Source organism: Anomaloglossus baeobatrachus, chromosome 1 (genome assembly GCF_048569485.1).
Source record: "Anomaloglossus baeobatrachus isolate aAnoBae1 chromosome 1, aAnoBae1.hap1, whole genome shotgun sequence".
Taxonomy (NCBI): Eukaryota; Metazoa; Chordata; class Amphibia; order Anura; family Aromobatidae; genus Anomaloglossus; species Anomaloglossus baeobatrachus.
The window spans coordinates 124,435,654-124,449,979 of NC_134353.1; positions in this window are offsets into that span (position 1 = coordinate 124,435,654).

The following is a 14,326-nucleotide window of genomic DNA, read 5'->3' on the forward strand; positions in this document are numbered from 1 at the left end:
TATATGGGCAATCTCAATCAGCCCAGCAATAACCCCACTCAACCTGCTATTCCAAACAGTATGGGGAGTCTCACCCCTCCGAATAAGCACCTGATGCTGCCATGCCCGGTCTCTGGTCTCTTATTCGGAGGGGTGAGACTCCCCATACTGTTTGGAATAGCAGGTTGAGTGGGGTTATTGCTGGGCTGATTGAGATTGCCCATATACATTATATTCTGCCCGCTGCATCTGTTATCATGAGCCATTTTTAGTTCAACAGTGGAAGTTCAGAGTATATTCAGGATCTGACCACCAGTTTGGAAATTAGGCTAATTTGTATGTGATAATATATACACACAATTATGATTGTGGATTATCTATGATAACAATTTTGTATAACATTTGGGATGTGTGCAATATGATAAATGTGCAATATGACAGTACCTGAGACTGGTAATGAAGCACTATAAATAAGCACTTTATCTATTTATTTGTATATTTATTGGCCCAAAATACATTACTGTGTGTGTATATAATTATGTTGCTCTCTGGATGTTGAACAATTTTCCATCATATGTATGAATATTATTGGTCTAATAAATTTGCCATGTATGGATCCTAGGTCACACTGCCCTGTGTGCTTCTCACCTTAAACGTATAGGTTGTTTTTATATAGCACTGTCTGCACTTGTGTATCCATAAAAAATAATTTTTCTATTAATAAAATAAAGTGATATAATAAATCCACTTGGAGATTATTTCTTTATATGAAACTATGTGTCGATTGTAGGTTTATACACTGGCTAATCTGCATGCAAAGCACTTCAGAGGCATTGCATGCAAACTATCCTTATGGTTGAGGCAGGGTCAGTGTGGCAGAGCAGGGCACCGGCGCATCATCCTGTGGCCCAGCATGCAGCAGCGATAAGGTCATTACTCTGTGACCTCATCCCACTGCTGTAGGCAACGCAAAGCCGTAGAGGTGCTGAGGACGCGATAGCCAGCAGGAAAAGGCAAGCACTCCAGGAGCTGAAGACAAGAGAGAGATAAATGCCTGGGGTAGTGGGAGAGTCCGCCGATCCCAGCCCCTGCCTTGCTTCAGCTGGATGAGTGTCGAAGGACACCACATGACGTGGGAGTCAGGGAGGGTGAGCAAAATGTGTTTTTTTTTCTTTTTACAGCAGACAAATATACCAGGAGGGGCCCAGTAAGGGAACATATATACCAGGAGGAGAACATATATACCAGGAAAAGGACAAATAAATAAGGATGGGGACATATATACCAGGAAGGGGACAGAAACCAGGATGATGATATATATACCAGGAAGGGGATAGAAAGCAGGAAAGGGACATATATACCAGAATGTGCGCAGGAGGGATATATACAGCTGTGTCAAAAATTAAGAGACCACTGCAAAATTGTCAGTTTTTCTGATTTTTCTCTTTATAGGTATATGACGTCCGTGGACTATCAGGTCATCACAGGGTACTGCACAAGTTGCTTTCTGTGCGGTATTCCACCTCCCTCTTGGTTCTAGGTCTCTAACTAAATAGTGTTGCCTCCAACAGCAAATCAAATCCTAGATACACCATGCACCACACCCACCAGACACACCAGTGGACGGCTTGAGTGGAATAGAGTCGCCCACCTGGGGGGTCAGGCAGGAGAAGTGAGGAGTGTAGTCAGTTGAGAGTTGAGAGTGGGGAAGAGAGTTGAAGGAGAGAAGTTGGGAAGTAACCCTTGAGCTGTGAGGAGCTCAGAGGAAGTCGGGAGCGGTGGCTTCTGGAGAAGCTATCTAGGTTGCAGACAGTGGTCTGGGTCAAGAGGAGTCGGAACCCCGGTTGCAGGGGATTATGGTGAGGTGCTCGGACCGGTCGAGGAGGATGGCCGGCAGCCTACCACTGTCACCGTTCCGGGACAGAAGGCACGACAGGGTACACGTACCCTAGGTCGGGGAGTAGCTTCAGGCAACCCAACAATTCACCTGAGGAGAACGGAGCCTTTACGATCTGTTCCCACCCGCTCCAGAATTGGGGCATTAGCGCAATGAGGGGGATAGGACTTTCCAATCCAAAACGGTCCAGAAAATCCCAAGCGTAAGCCCTGAGAGCAAGCTCCCATACTTAGCCATACTAGGGAGCAGGGCCCGGCTAGTTTCATGCTACCGGGCCATCAACTTGAAGTTAAACTAAGTGCCAGGAGGCAGGTCACGGATCACCAGGCAGTACAATTGGGGACGGAACCCGGACAAGCTCCCCTCAGCGGCAGCGGTACCCAGAGACTTGGTTTACCCAGTTGTCAGTGTCTGCTTATGAACTGAGTGAGTACGAGTGTGACCCCTGCATCCCACGGCACCCCCTCACCGAGTCCCAGGGCATCCCCCTACCCGTGGAGGGTACAACACCTTGCTGCCCCCACTCCATCACCCCGGGTACTCCCAGCGGCAGCGGCGGTACTCCCCAATTTACCGTACAACACGGGTGGCATTACGAACTATACATCAACCCCCCTGTAAATACCCTCTTTCATTTGAGTGGCCGCACGACCCCCGGGTCCGGAGACCCTCGAGCCACAGCGAACCCGGATCCGAGCAGCTCGGCTGCTTCCACGGGGGCAGTACAGGTATATTTTTGAGTAAAATGTGAATTGTTTTTTTATTCCTTAAACTTCTGATAACATGTCTCCGAATTACCAAACAATAAATATTGTATTTATTTTCTGAAAATGAGAAATGGTGAAAATAACAAAACAATGCATTGCTTTCAGACCTCAAATAATGCAAAGAAAACAAGTTCATAATCATTTAGAAACAACTGTAAGGATAGTCCTGGGAGTGGACCCACTGGACCATGCACCGGACTCCTCTGCGACGCCGCCTCGAGTGAACCCCTATACAGGGACTATCGGGTGTAACCGCAGAGGGCCTAGATGCACGAAAGCCGGGATCAGCAAGAGTCACTGGATGCAGGATCCAATCTGGACCAGATACAGGTTAACGGGATCAGGCAGAAGGTCATAACTGAGAGTGGTGCAGGTCACAGGGATTAGGGTGAAGTCCAGGAGCGGAGACTGGCGCAGGTTAACGGGATCAGGCTGAGGTCCGGAGGTGGAGACTGGTGCAGGTTAACGGGATCAGGCTGAGGTCCGGAGGTGGAGGCTGGTGCAGGTTAACGGGATCAGGCTGAGGTCCGGAGGTGGAGGCTGGTGCAGGTTAACGGGATCAGGCTGAGGTCCGGAGGTGGAGGCTGGTGCAGGTTAACGGGATCAGGCTGAAGTCCAGAACCAGGGACTGGTGCAGGTTACTGGGATCAGGCTGGAGTGTGTGCTCAGAACGGTACTCAGGATCTGCAAGCAGAGACAGAGTTAAGGCCACTTTACACACAGAGATAAACCTTTGGCAGATCTGTGGTTGCAGTGAAATTATGGACATATTGTTCCATTTGTACACAGCCACAAACCTGGCACTGATTGTCCACAATTTCACTGCAACCACAGATCTGCCACAGATCTGCCACAGATCTGCCACAGATTTATCTCTGTGTGTGGCCTTTACACCTAGCAGTCATAGGGGGACCTGAACAACTGGTACAAGAGATAAGTTACAGAGACACGTTGACAAGCACTGGCCATTGGGAGTAGCAAGTCTTAAAAACCCAAGGTTACTATTAGTGATATGTCGGACAGCTCTGCTGGCCCTCTAAGTCTAGGTGAGCGCACGCGCGCACCCCCTAGTGTGCATGTGTGAAGGCGAGAAGTCAGAGCCGAGACCACAGGAGGAGAAGCAGGACGCTGGAGCGCAGGTGTCTGCAGTGAGTGAGCGGCGCGGAACCGGAGACGAAGGGGAAAAGGTCTGGACAGGGTAGCAGGAGAGCGGGCTCAGTGGGGAGCTGGGACCACAGGGGTTGGAGCGACGGGTGGTGAGCGGCGCAATTGGACCGGGTGCGTGACAACAACATTAATAATTTTTTACCTCAGGAAAAGATCAGAAATCAATATTTTGTGGAATAACCATGATTTTTAATCACAACTTTCATGCATCTTGGCATGCTTTCCACCAGTCTTTCACACTGCTTTTTGGTGACCTTATGCCACTCCTTGTGCAAAAATGTAAGCAGTTCTTCTTTGTTTGATGGCTTGTGACTATCCATCTTCCTCTTGATTACATTCCAGAGGTTTTCAATGGGGTTCAGGTCTGGAGATTGGGCTGGCCATGACAGGGTTTTGATGTGGTGGTCCTTCATCCACACATTGATTGACCTAGCTGTGTGGCATGGCGCATTGACCTGCTGGAAAAACCAGTCCACAGAGTTAGGAACATTGCCTGAGCAGAAGGAAGCAACTGTTTTTTCAGGATAACTTTGTATGCGGCTTGATTCATACATCCTTCACAAAGTTTAATCTATCTAAGTATATTTACTGCTCGAAAAAATAAAGGGAACATTAAAATACCATTGTGTTGCTTAAGTGCTCCCTTTGGGAGCATATAAGCTAGGAAGTGGGAAATTAAACCAGGATGGGGACATATATACCAGCATGGGTACATGAAGGGGACACATATACCAGGAGGAGGACATATGTACTAGGAGAGGCCTGGAAGGGGATATATACCAGGAGGGGGGACATATATATATTGATAACCTACCCTCTATTGACTTACTGCTATATTACCTTTAAAGTTAGGCTCTACAGCCAGGTATTGTGTGTTTTGGAATTATATTATTTATTTGCGGACACTGCTTTGTTTATATACTTATTGTGCATTCTAATATCAGTGCCCTGATACTTCATTGGGGATATAAGATAAGAAGAAGAAAAAAACAGCTCACCCTTTCAGGAGATTAGAGTATCAGCCAGAACGGTGCACGGACCTTTGGTAGTTAGACCTTGTTACCACGAGGTTCAGGGAGAGGAAGATAATCCAGCATCCAGTTCCAGAAATTTAAAACATCAATTTTATTCAGAAAAAAGTTAAAATTCCATGTTCCATAGTTGCATTAAAAGCGCATCATAGCAGGTGTAAAAATGGAAATTCCATTCCATTTTTACACCTGCTATGATGCGCTTTTAATGCAACTATGGAACATGGAATTTAACTTTTTTCTGAATAAAATTGATGTTTTAAATTTCTGGAACTGGATGCTGGATTATCTTCATTGGGGATATGTACAGGATTATTATGTCCATCCTTTTATTTCATCCATTGTTTTTCTCTTGATAATCATGTTTTTAACCTTTGTTTTTGGTAGCCTTAATTGATACATATGTTTTGTATCAATTAATCCCTTAGTGACTAAAGACCGCTTTACACGCAACGACATCGCTAATGTTGGGGTCACGGAATTCGTGACGCACATCCGGCCTCGTTAGCGACGTCGTTGCGTGTGAAATGCACGAACGACCGTTACCGAGCAATTTTACTTACCTTATCGTTGATCGTTGACACGCTCTCCATTTGCCAAATATCGTTGCTGTAGCAGGACGCAGGTTGTTCGTCGTTCCTGCGGCAGCACACATCGCTATGTGTGACACCGCAGGAACGAGGAACAACAGCGTACCTGCGGCCGGCCGAAATGAGGAATGAAGGAGGTGGGTGGAATGTTTGTCTTGCTCATCTCCGCCCCTCCGCTTATATTGGGCGGCCGCTTAGTGACTTCGCTGTGACACCGAACAAACCGCCCCCTTCTAGGCAGGTAAGTAGTGTGACGGGTGTTAGCAATGTTGTGCGCCACGGGCAACGATTTGCCTGTGACGCACAACCGACGGGGGGCGGGTGCTTTCACCAGTGACATCGCTAGCGATGTCGCTGTGTGTAACGTGGCCTTTAGCCAATTTTGTACTTAATGACCAGGCCATTTTTTGCAATTCTGACCAGTGTCACTTTCACAGGTTATAACTCTAGAACACGTCAACGGATCCCGGTGATTCTGATGTTGTTTCGTGACATATTGTAATTCATAATAGTTATAAATTTAGGACAATATTTTTTGCTTTTATTTGCGAAAAAAATCGGAAATTTTATGAAAAATTTGCAATTTTCAAACTTTTAATTTTTACGCCCTTAAACCAGAGAGTTCTGTCAAACAAAATAGTTAATAAATTACATTTACCACATGTTTACTTTGAAACAAATTTTTTGGGGTTAGGAAGTTAGAAGGGTTCAAAGTTCATCAACAATTTCCCATTTTGTCAACAAAATTTACAAAACCATTTTTTTAGGTACCACATCACATTTGAAGTGACTTTGAGAGGCCTAAGTGACATAAAATACCCAAAAGTGACACCATTCTAAAAACTGCACCCCTCAAAGTACTGAAAACCACATCCAAGAAGTTTATTAACCATTCAGGTGTTTCACAGGAACTAAAGCAGTGTGGAATGAAAAAAAAAATATATTTTACCTAAAAAATGTTGCTTTAGTGCCAATTTATTCATTTTAGAAGAAATAACACAACAAAATGTATTCCCCAGTTTCTCCCGAGAGCGCTGATACTCCACATGTGGTCAGAAACCTCTGTTAGGACAAATGGGAGGGCTCGGAACAGAAGGAGCAATATTTTAATTTTGGAACATAAATTTGGCTGAAATAGATTGCGGGCACCATGTTGCATTAGCAGGGCCCCTAAGGTACCTAAACAGCAGAAACCTACCAAAAGTGACCCCATTTTGGAAACTCGACCCCTCAAGGATTTTATCTAGAGGCATAGAGAGCATTTTGAACCCACAGATATTTCACAGAATTTGATAACATTAAGCTGTCATATTGAAAATTTTCATTTTTTTCACAAAAATGTTGCGTTAGTAACAAATTTCTCACTTTTTCAAGAGTTAACGCCAAAAAGTGGACCCCACGGTTTGTTACCCACTTTCTTATGAGCGCTATGTTACCTCACATGTAGTCAGAAACCTCTGTTTGGACAAATGGGAGGGCTTGGAACGGAAGGAGCAATATTTGAATTTTGGAAAGCAAATTTGGCTGAAAAAAGTGGGCACCATGTTGCATTTGTAAGGCCCCTAAGGTACCTAAACAGACCCCTTAAGGAATTTATCTAGATGTTTGGTGAGTACCCTAAACTCTCGGGTCAGGTACTTCACAGAATTTTATAACGTTGAGCCGTGAAAATAAAAACAATACATTTTTACCGCAAAATTGTTACTTCAACCAGATAGCTTTATTTCCCACAAGGGTATTAAGAAAAAATGCACCATAAAATTTATTGTGCAATTTCTCCTGAGTCCGCAAATATTTCATATGTGGTGGAAATCAACTGCTTGCGCGCATGGCAAGGCTCGAAATGGAAGGAGCACTATTTGACTGTAAAATTGGCTGGAATCATTAGCAAACGCCATGTCATGTTTGGAGCACCCTTGAGGTGCCTAAAGAGTGGAACAGTACTGTATGTGTGAGGGATGTTATACAGAGGGGCAGTTTGTGTGGGGTATATTATACAGAGAGGCAGTGCGTGTGGGGGGATATTATACAGAGGGGCAGTGTGTGTGTGAGAGATATTATACAGAGGGTCAGTTTGTCTGTGGGGATATTATACATAGGGGCAGTGTGGGAGAGATATTATGGAGAGGGGCAGTGTAGGGGGTGTATTATTACATTTCTAATGGATATCCTTAATTTTCTTGGTCTTCCAGGTTGCTAACACTTTTGGCCATGAGATTATAGAATATTTCGGGGGTGGAGGCGGAGCTGAGGTGGAGACTGGGCGGAAGCTGAAGGGGGCCAAAAATGTTGCCAGTATGGGGCCGGAAATTGCTAGTGGCAGCCCTGGCTGTGACTATATGAAGTCAGGCTGTGACTGTTTGAAGTGTAGGCTGTGACTGCATGAAAGGCAGTCTTTGACTGCATGAAAGGCAGTTTGTGAATGTGTGAAGGGCAAGCTGTGACTGTGAAGGGCATACTGTGACTGCATGAAGTCAGGCTGTGACTGTGTGAAGGACAGGCTGTGACTGTGAGAAGTGCAGGCTGTGACTGTGTGAAGGGCAGGCTGTGACTGTGTGAAGGGCAGGCTGTGACTGTTTGAAGGGCAGGCTGTGACTGTTTGAAGGGCAGGCTGTGACTGTTTGAAGGGCAGGCTGTGACTGTTTGAAGGACAGGCTTTGACTGTTTGAAGGGCAGGCTGTGACTGTGTGAAAGGCAGGCTGTGAGGCTGTGACTGTGTGAAGGGCAGGCTGTAACTGTGTGAAGTGCAGGCTGTGACTATGTGAAGGACAAGCTGTGATTGTGTGAAGGGCAGGCTGTGACTGTATGGTCAGGCTATGACTGTATGAAGTTAGACTGTGACTGTGTGAATGTGACGCCCTGGACTAGTCAGGTCGTCCCAGGTAGTCACACACACACCACCCCCCTCCCCGAGTAGGTGACAGCAGCCAACCAAGAAACCCTTGTCACCACCCTCCAGGTTTGATGTCCACACCAGGGGGGTGGAGCCAGGTGGTTGGCTCCACCCACCGAGGAGTTTACAGGCCTGGAGGCGGGAAAGACAAGTTCAGACAAGTTCTAGAGCAGTCTAGAGAGTAGCCTTGACAGTGAAGGAGGGAGGACGAGTTCAAGGACAGACCTGTGACCAGGCCTGCCAAGAGTCTACTCAGGTGGCTGGGTCGGAGCCCAGTCCCCTTTGGCAAGGAGGCAGACGATGGTGGCCGCCTGCAGGAGCTGGGATTACAGCCGGTGGAACCGTAGGGACCGGGGTCGGGCGGTGGCCCGCCGGTACCTAACCGGGGAACCGATTGGAAACCGGAGCACCAGGAGGGGTACTCAGACCCAGTACAAAGCCCCAAACCGACAGAGCCTAGTCAAATCAACTGATTGAGGACTGGACTTTAAGACCTATCCCACACAAGACCCGTTAGAAGACAACAGCCCAACCATAAAGGGTAAAGCCACCGCCAAGGCATAGAGACCCAAAAGGCCAGCGTCTGCGGGCAAACAGGGCTCTTCCGACAGCCAGAAAGCCGGGGAGCGGACTACCGTTGCTTAGGCATAGGAGTCAACCGTTCATATAGAAGGTGCAGGAGAAAGGAGGAAACCACCAACCCGTTCAGGGAGAAGCTGCAGCCGGCTGCGGGCCCAGTTCATCATCCTGTTTGGTTTACCAGAGACTCCAGTGTATTGTGTCATAGTGAGTACACCAGTGCCTTCGGGCCGCGCACCGCGCCGCACTGCTTCAGCATACGCCCGCACCCGCTCCCACGCGTCAGCACCTTCCTTGGGCCCCCGGAACCATCACTCCCCTACCCACGGAGGGGTCAACACCAAGCTGCGCAACACCGTCCCCAGGAGGCCTAGTTAACGGCAGCGGTGGTGTCCATCTATTCACCACAACCCATGGGTGGCATCAAGAACTTACATCCCAAACCAAACCACTGCGGCCCCGGCCGTGGAACTTCCCCATCAAGTCCCTGCGTGTAGCGCCAACCCCCCTTGCAGAGCGACGTGACCCCTGGGTCCGTGAGAGGCTCGAGCCACCACCCACCGTACGAGCATGGATCCGAGCCCGCGGGGAGGTACATGAAGAGCAGGCTGTGACTGTATGAAGGGCAGGCTGTGACTGTATGAAGGGCAGGCTGTGACTGTATGAAGTCCGGCTGTGACTGTATGAAGGGCAGGCTGTGACTGTATGAAGGGCAGGCTGTGACTGTATAAAAGTCAGGCTGCGACTGTATGAAGGATAGAATGTGACTGTGTGAAGGGCAGGCTGTGACTGTGTGAAGGGCAGGCTGTGACTGTGTGAAGGATAGGCTGTGACTGTGAAGGGCAGGCTGTGACTGTATGAAGGGCAGGCTGTTACTGTATGAAGCGCAGGCTGTGACTGTGTGAAGCGCAGGCTGTGACTGTGTGAAGCGCAGGCTGTGACTGTGTGAAGCGTAGGCTGTGACTGTATGAAGCGCAGGCTGTGACTGTATGAAGCGCAGGCTGTGACTGTATGAAGCGCAGGCTGTGACTGTGTGAAGCGCAGGCTGTGAATGTGTGAAGCGCAGGCTGTGACTTTATGAAGCGCAGGCTGTGACTGTATGAAGCGCAGGCTGTGACTGTATGAAGCGCAGGCTGTGACTGTGTGAAGCGCAGCTGTGACTGTATGAAGCGCAGGCTGTGACTGTATGAAGCGCAGGCTGTGACTGTATGAAGCGCAGGCTGTGACTGTGTGAAGCGCAGGCTGTGACTGTATGAAGCGCAGGCTGTGACTGTATGAAGCGCAGGCTGTGACTGTATGAAGCGCAGGCTGTGACTGTATGAAGCGCAGGCTGTGACTGTATGAAGGGCAGGCTGTTACTGTATGAAGCGCAGGCTGTTACTGTATGAAGCACAGGCTGTGACTGTATGAAGGGCAGGCTGTGACTGTATGAAGGGCAGGCTGTGACTGTATGAAGAGCAGGCTGTGACTGTATGAAGAGCAGGCTGTGACTGTATGAAGAGCAGGCTGTGACTGTATGAAGGATAGGCTGTGTCTGTATGAAGTTAGGCTGTGACTGTATGAAGGGCAGGCTGTGACTGTATGAAGGGCAGGCTGTGACTGCGTGAAGGGCAAGCTGTGACTGTGTGAAGGGCAGGCTGTGACTGTGTGAAGCGCAGGCTGTGACTGTATGAAGGGCAGGCTGTGACTGTATGAAGGGCAGGCTGTGACTGTATGAAGGGCAGGCTGTGACTGTGTGAAGCGCAGGCTGTGACTGTGTGAAGCGCAGGCTGTGACTGTGAAGCGCAGGCTGTGACTGTATGAAGTTAGGCTGTGACTGTATGAAGGGCAGGCTGTGACTGTATGAAGGGCAGGCTGTGACTGTGTGAAGCGCAGGCTGTGACTGTGTGAAGCGCAGGCTGTGACTGTATGAAGCGCAGGCTGTGACTGTGTGAAGCGCAGGCTGTGACTGTGTGAAGCGCAGGCTGTGACTGTATGAAGCGCAGGCTGTGACTGTATGAAGCGCAGGCTGTGACTGTATGAAGCGCAGGCTGTGACTGTGTGAAGCGCAGGCTGTGACTGTATGAAGCGCAGGCTGTGACTGTATGAAGCGCAGGCTGTGACTGTGTGAAGCGCAGGCTGTGACTGTATGAAGCGCAGGCTGTGACTGTATGAAGCGCAGGCTGTGACTGTATGAAGCGCAGGCTGTGACTGTATGAAGGGCAGGCTGTTACTGTATGAAGCGCAGGCTGTGACTGTGTGAAGGGCAGGCTGTGACTGTATGAAGGGCAGGCTGTGACTGTATGAAGAGCAGGCTGTGACTGTATGAAGAGCAGGCTGTGACTGTATGAAGGGCAGGCTGTGTCTGTATGAAGTTAGGCTGTGACTGTATGAAGGGCAGGCTGTGACTGTATGAAGGGCAGGCTGTGTCTGTATGAAGTTAGGCTGTGACTGTATGAAGGGCAGGCTGTGATTGTATGAAGGGCAGGCTGTGACTGTGTGAAGGGCAAGCTGTGACTGTGTGAAGGGCAAGCTGTGACTGTGTGAAGGGCAGGCTGTGACTGTGTGAAGCGCAGGCTGTGACTGTATGAAGGGCAGGCTGTGACTCTATGAAGGGCAGGCTGTGACTGTATGAAGGGCAGGCTGTGACTGTGTGAAGCGCAGGCTGTGACTGTGTGAAGTGCAGGCTGTGACTGTGAAGCGCAGGCTGTGACTGTGAAGCTTAGGCTGTGACTGTATGAAGGGCAGGCTGTGACTGTATGAAGGGCAGGCTGTGATTGCGTGAAGGGCAGGCTGTGACTGTATGAAGCGCAGGCTGTGACTGTGTGAAGCGCAGGCTGTGACTGTGTGAAGCGCAGGCTGTGACTGTATGAAGCGCAGGCTGTGACTGTATGAAGCGCAGGCTGTGACTGTGTGAAGCGCAGGCTGTGACTGTATGAAGCGCAGGCTGTGACTGTATGAAGCGCAGGCTGTGACTGTGTGAAGGGCAGGCTGTGACTGTGTGAAGCGCAGGCTGTGACTGTGTGAAGCGCAGGCTGTGACTGTATGAAGGATAGGCTGTGACTGTATGAAGCGCAGGCTGTGACTGTATGAAGGATAGGCTGTGACTGTATGAAGCGCAGGCTGTGACTGTATGAAGGATAGGCTGTGACTGTATGAAGGATAGGCTGTGACTGTGTGAAGGATAGGCTGTGACTGTATGAAGAGCAGGCTGTGACTGTATGAAGGATAGGCTGTGACTGTATGAAGCACAGGCTGTGACTGTATGAAGGATAGGCTGTGACTGTATGAAGGATAGGCTGTGACTGTATGAAGCGCAGGCTGTGACTGTATGAAGTGCAGGCTGTGACTGTGTGAAGCGCAGGCTGTGACTGTGTGAAGCGCAGGCTGTGACTGTATGAAGCGCAGGCTGTGACTGTATGAAGCGCAGGCTGTGACTGTATGAAGAGCAGGCTGTGACTGTGTGAAGGGCAGGCTGTGACTGTGTGAAGCGCAGGCTGTGACTGTGTGAAGCGCAGGCTGTGACTGTATGAAGGATAGGCTGTGACTGTATGAAGCGCAGGCTGTGACTGTATGAAGGATAGGCTGTGACTGTATGAAGCGCAGGCTGTGACTGTATGAAGGATAGGCTGTGACTGTATGAAGGATAGGCTGTGACTGTGTGAAGGATAGGCTGTGACTGTATGAAGAGCAGGCTGTGACTGTATGAAGGATAGGCTGTGACTGTATGAAGCACAGGCTGTGACTGTATGAAGGATAGGCTGTGACTGTATGAAGGATAGGCTGTGACTGTATGAAGCGCAGGCTGTGACTGTATGAAGTGCAGGCTGTGACTGTGTGAAGCGCAGGCTGTGACTGTGTGAAGCGCAGGCTGTGACTGTATGAAGCGCAGGCTGTGACTGTATGAAGCGCAGGCTGTGACTGTATGAAGCGCAGGCTGTGACTGTGTGAAGGGCAGGCTGTGACTGTGTGAAGCGCAGGCTGTGACTGTGTGAAGCGCAGGCTGTGACTGTATGAAGGATAGGCTGTGACTGTATGAAGCGCAGGCTGTGACTGTATGAAGGATAGGCTGTGACTGTATGAAGCGCAGGCTGTGACTGTATGAAGGATAGGCTGTGACTGTATGAAGGATAGGCTGTGACTGTGTGAAGGATAGGCTGTGACTGTATGAAGAGCAGGCTGTGACTGTATGAAGGATAGGCTGTGACTGTATGAAGCACAGGCTGTGACTGTATGAAGGATAGGCTGTGACTGTATGAAGGATAGGCTGTGACTGTGTAGTGGGTGGGCCTACCCCCTACTAGTCTAGCATAGATAACCCGGCACTGTTGTTATTAAAGATGTTTTACTATTGTTATATGATGTGTTAGGGCACCCCCTAGTGGCCGGGTGGGACGGCTGTTGCCACCGGGGAGGAGGAGTCGGCCGGATATCTAGGCAAGGTCTGAATGTGTGGGAGGAGAGAGGATCCGGGTCAGCGGAGAGTGAGCATCTGCAGCGGCAAGTGCGATTGTGTGAGCGGACCATCAAGGGACACCGGAGATCAGGAGGTGGACGTAACCTCAGAGCCTATTCTGCCGGTGTGGGTCCGGTGTATGCTTGGCTGAAGAGTGGGAGCCCGGAGGAAGTAGAGTACTTTGGGCATATCCCCACCAGAGGGTGCGTTTGGGCAGGTTGTCCCCAGCTCCACTAATATTGCCGGAATCCGCTGACCGGAGTGTTTTACCTTTGTGAAATAAATGTCGTTTTTATTGCATCTGGACTGTTGCCTACAGCCTCTTTGTGCATCGGCCGATGAAGATACCGACACACACTCTCTCAACATTAAAGAAGTGATGAAGCCAGGGATGTGCCTTGAATACAGTGCTGCCACGACTACACAGCCAGAGGCCTCCCTGGCGGGTCACTTCATGTGGCGTAGTCGGCAGGATTCGAGTCCCTTGCCGGAGAACCAGGAGTCTGAAGACCAAGTAGTGCCTGAAGCACGGAATTCGGACTATGAAAGAAGATTCCCAGTCCCATGGTGGGAGGAAGAAGTGCCCAAGGCGTTGGACCGGGCACAAGATGGCGGCAAGATGGCCGACGTCTGTGAAGAAACAGAAAAGGCGCGGAAAATTGGCGCCGAAAGAAGAGCCTGGGGCTGGCCGGTGCCGAAGAGAAAGCATGGAGTACTACGCCCAAAGAGGGGAGGCGCCAGCTCCAGGGCACGGAAGAAGAAAAGGAAAAAGAAGTACCTCAGCGGAGGAGTCAAGATGATGCGTGAGGCTGGGGGTGGAGTCCGTTTAAGAGCGGGAAACGAAGACCCGCCTCCACTTCCTCCAGCCTCAGCGTCGACACCACCGCCATTAATAGCGATTCTGTCGGAAACCGAGATGGAGAACTTTGGGCAACCTGCGGAGTTGGCGACGACGATGGCCCTCATCAGCCTCGGTCGAGGCCGACCT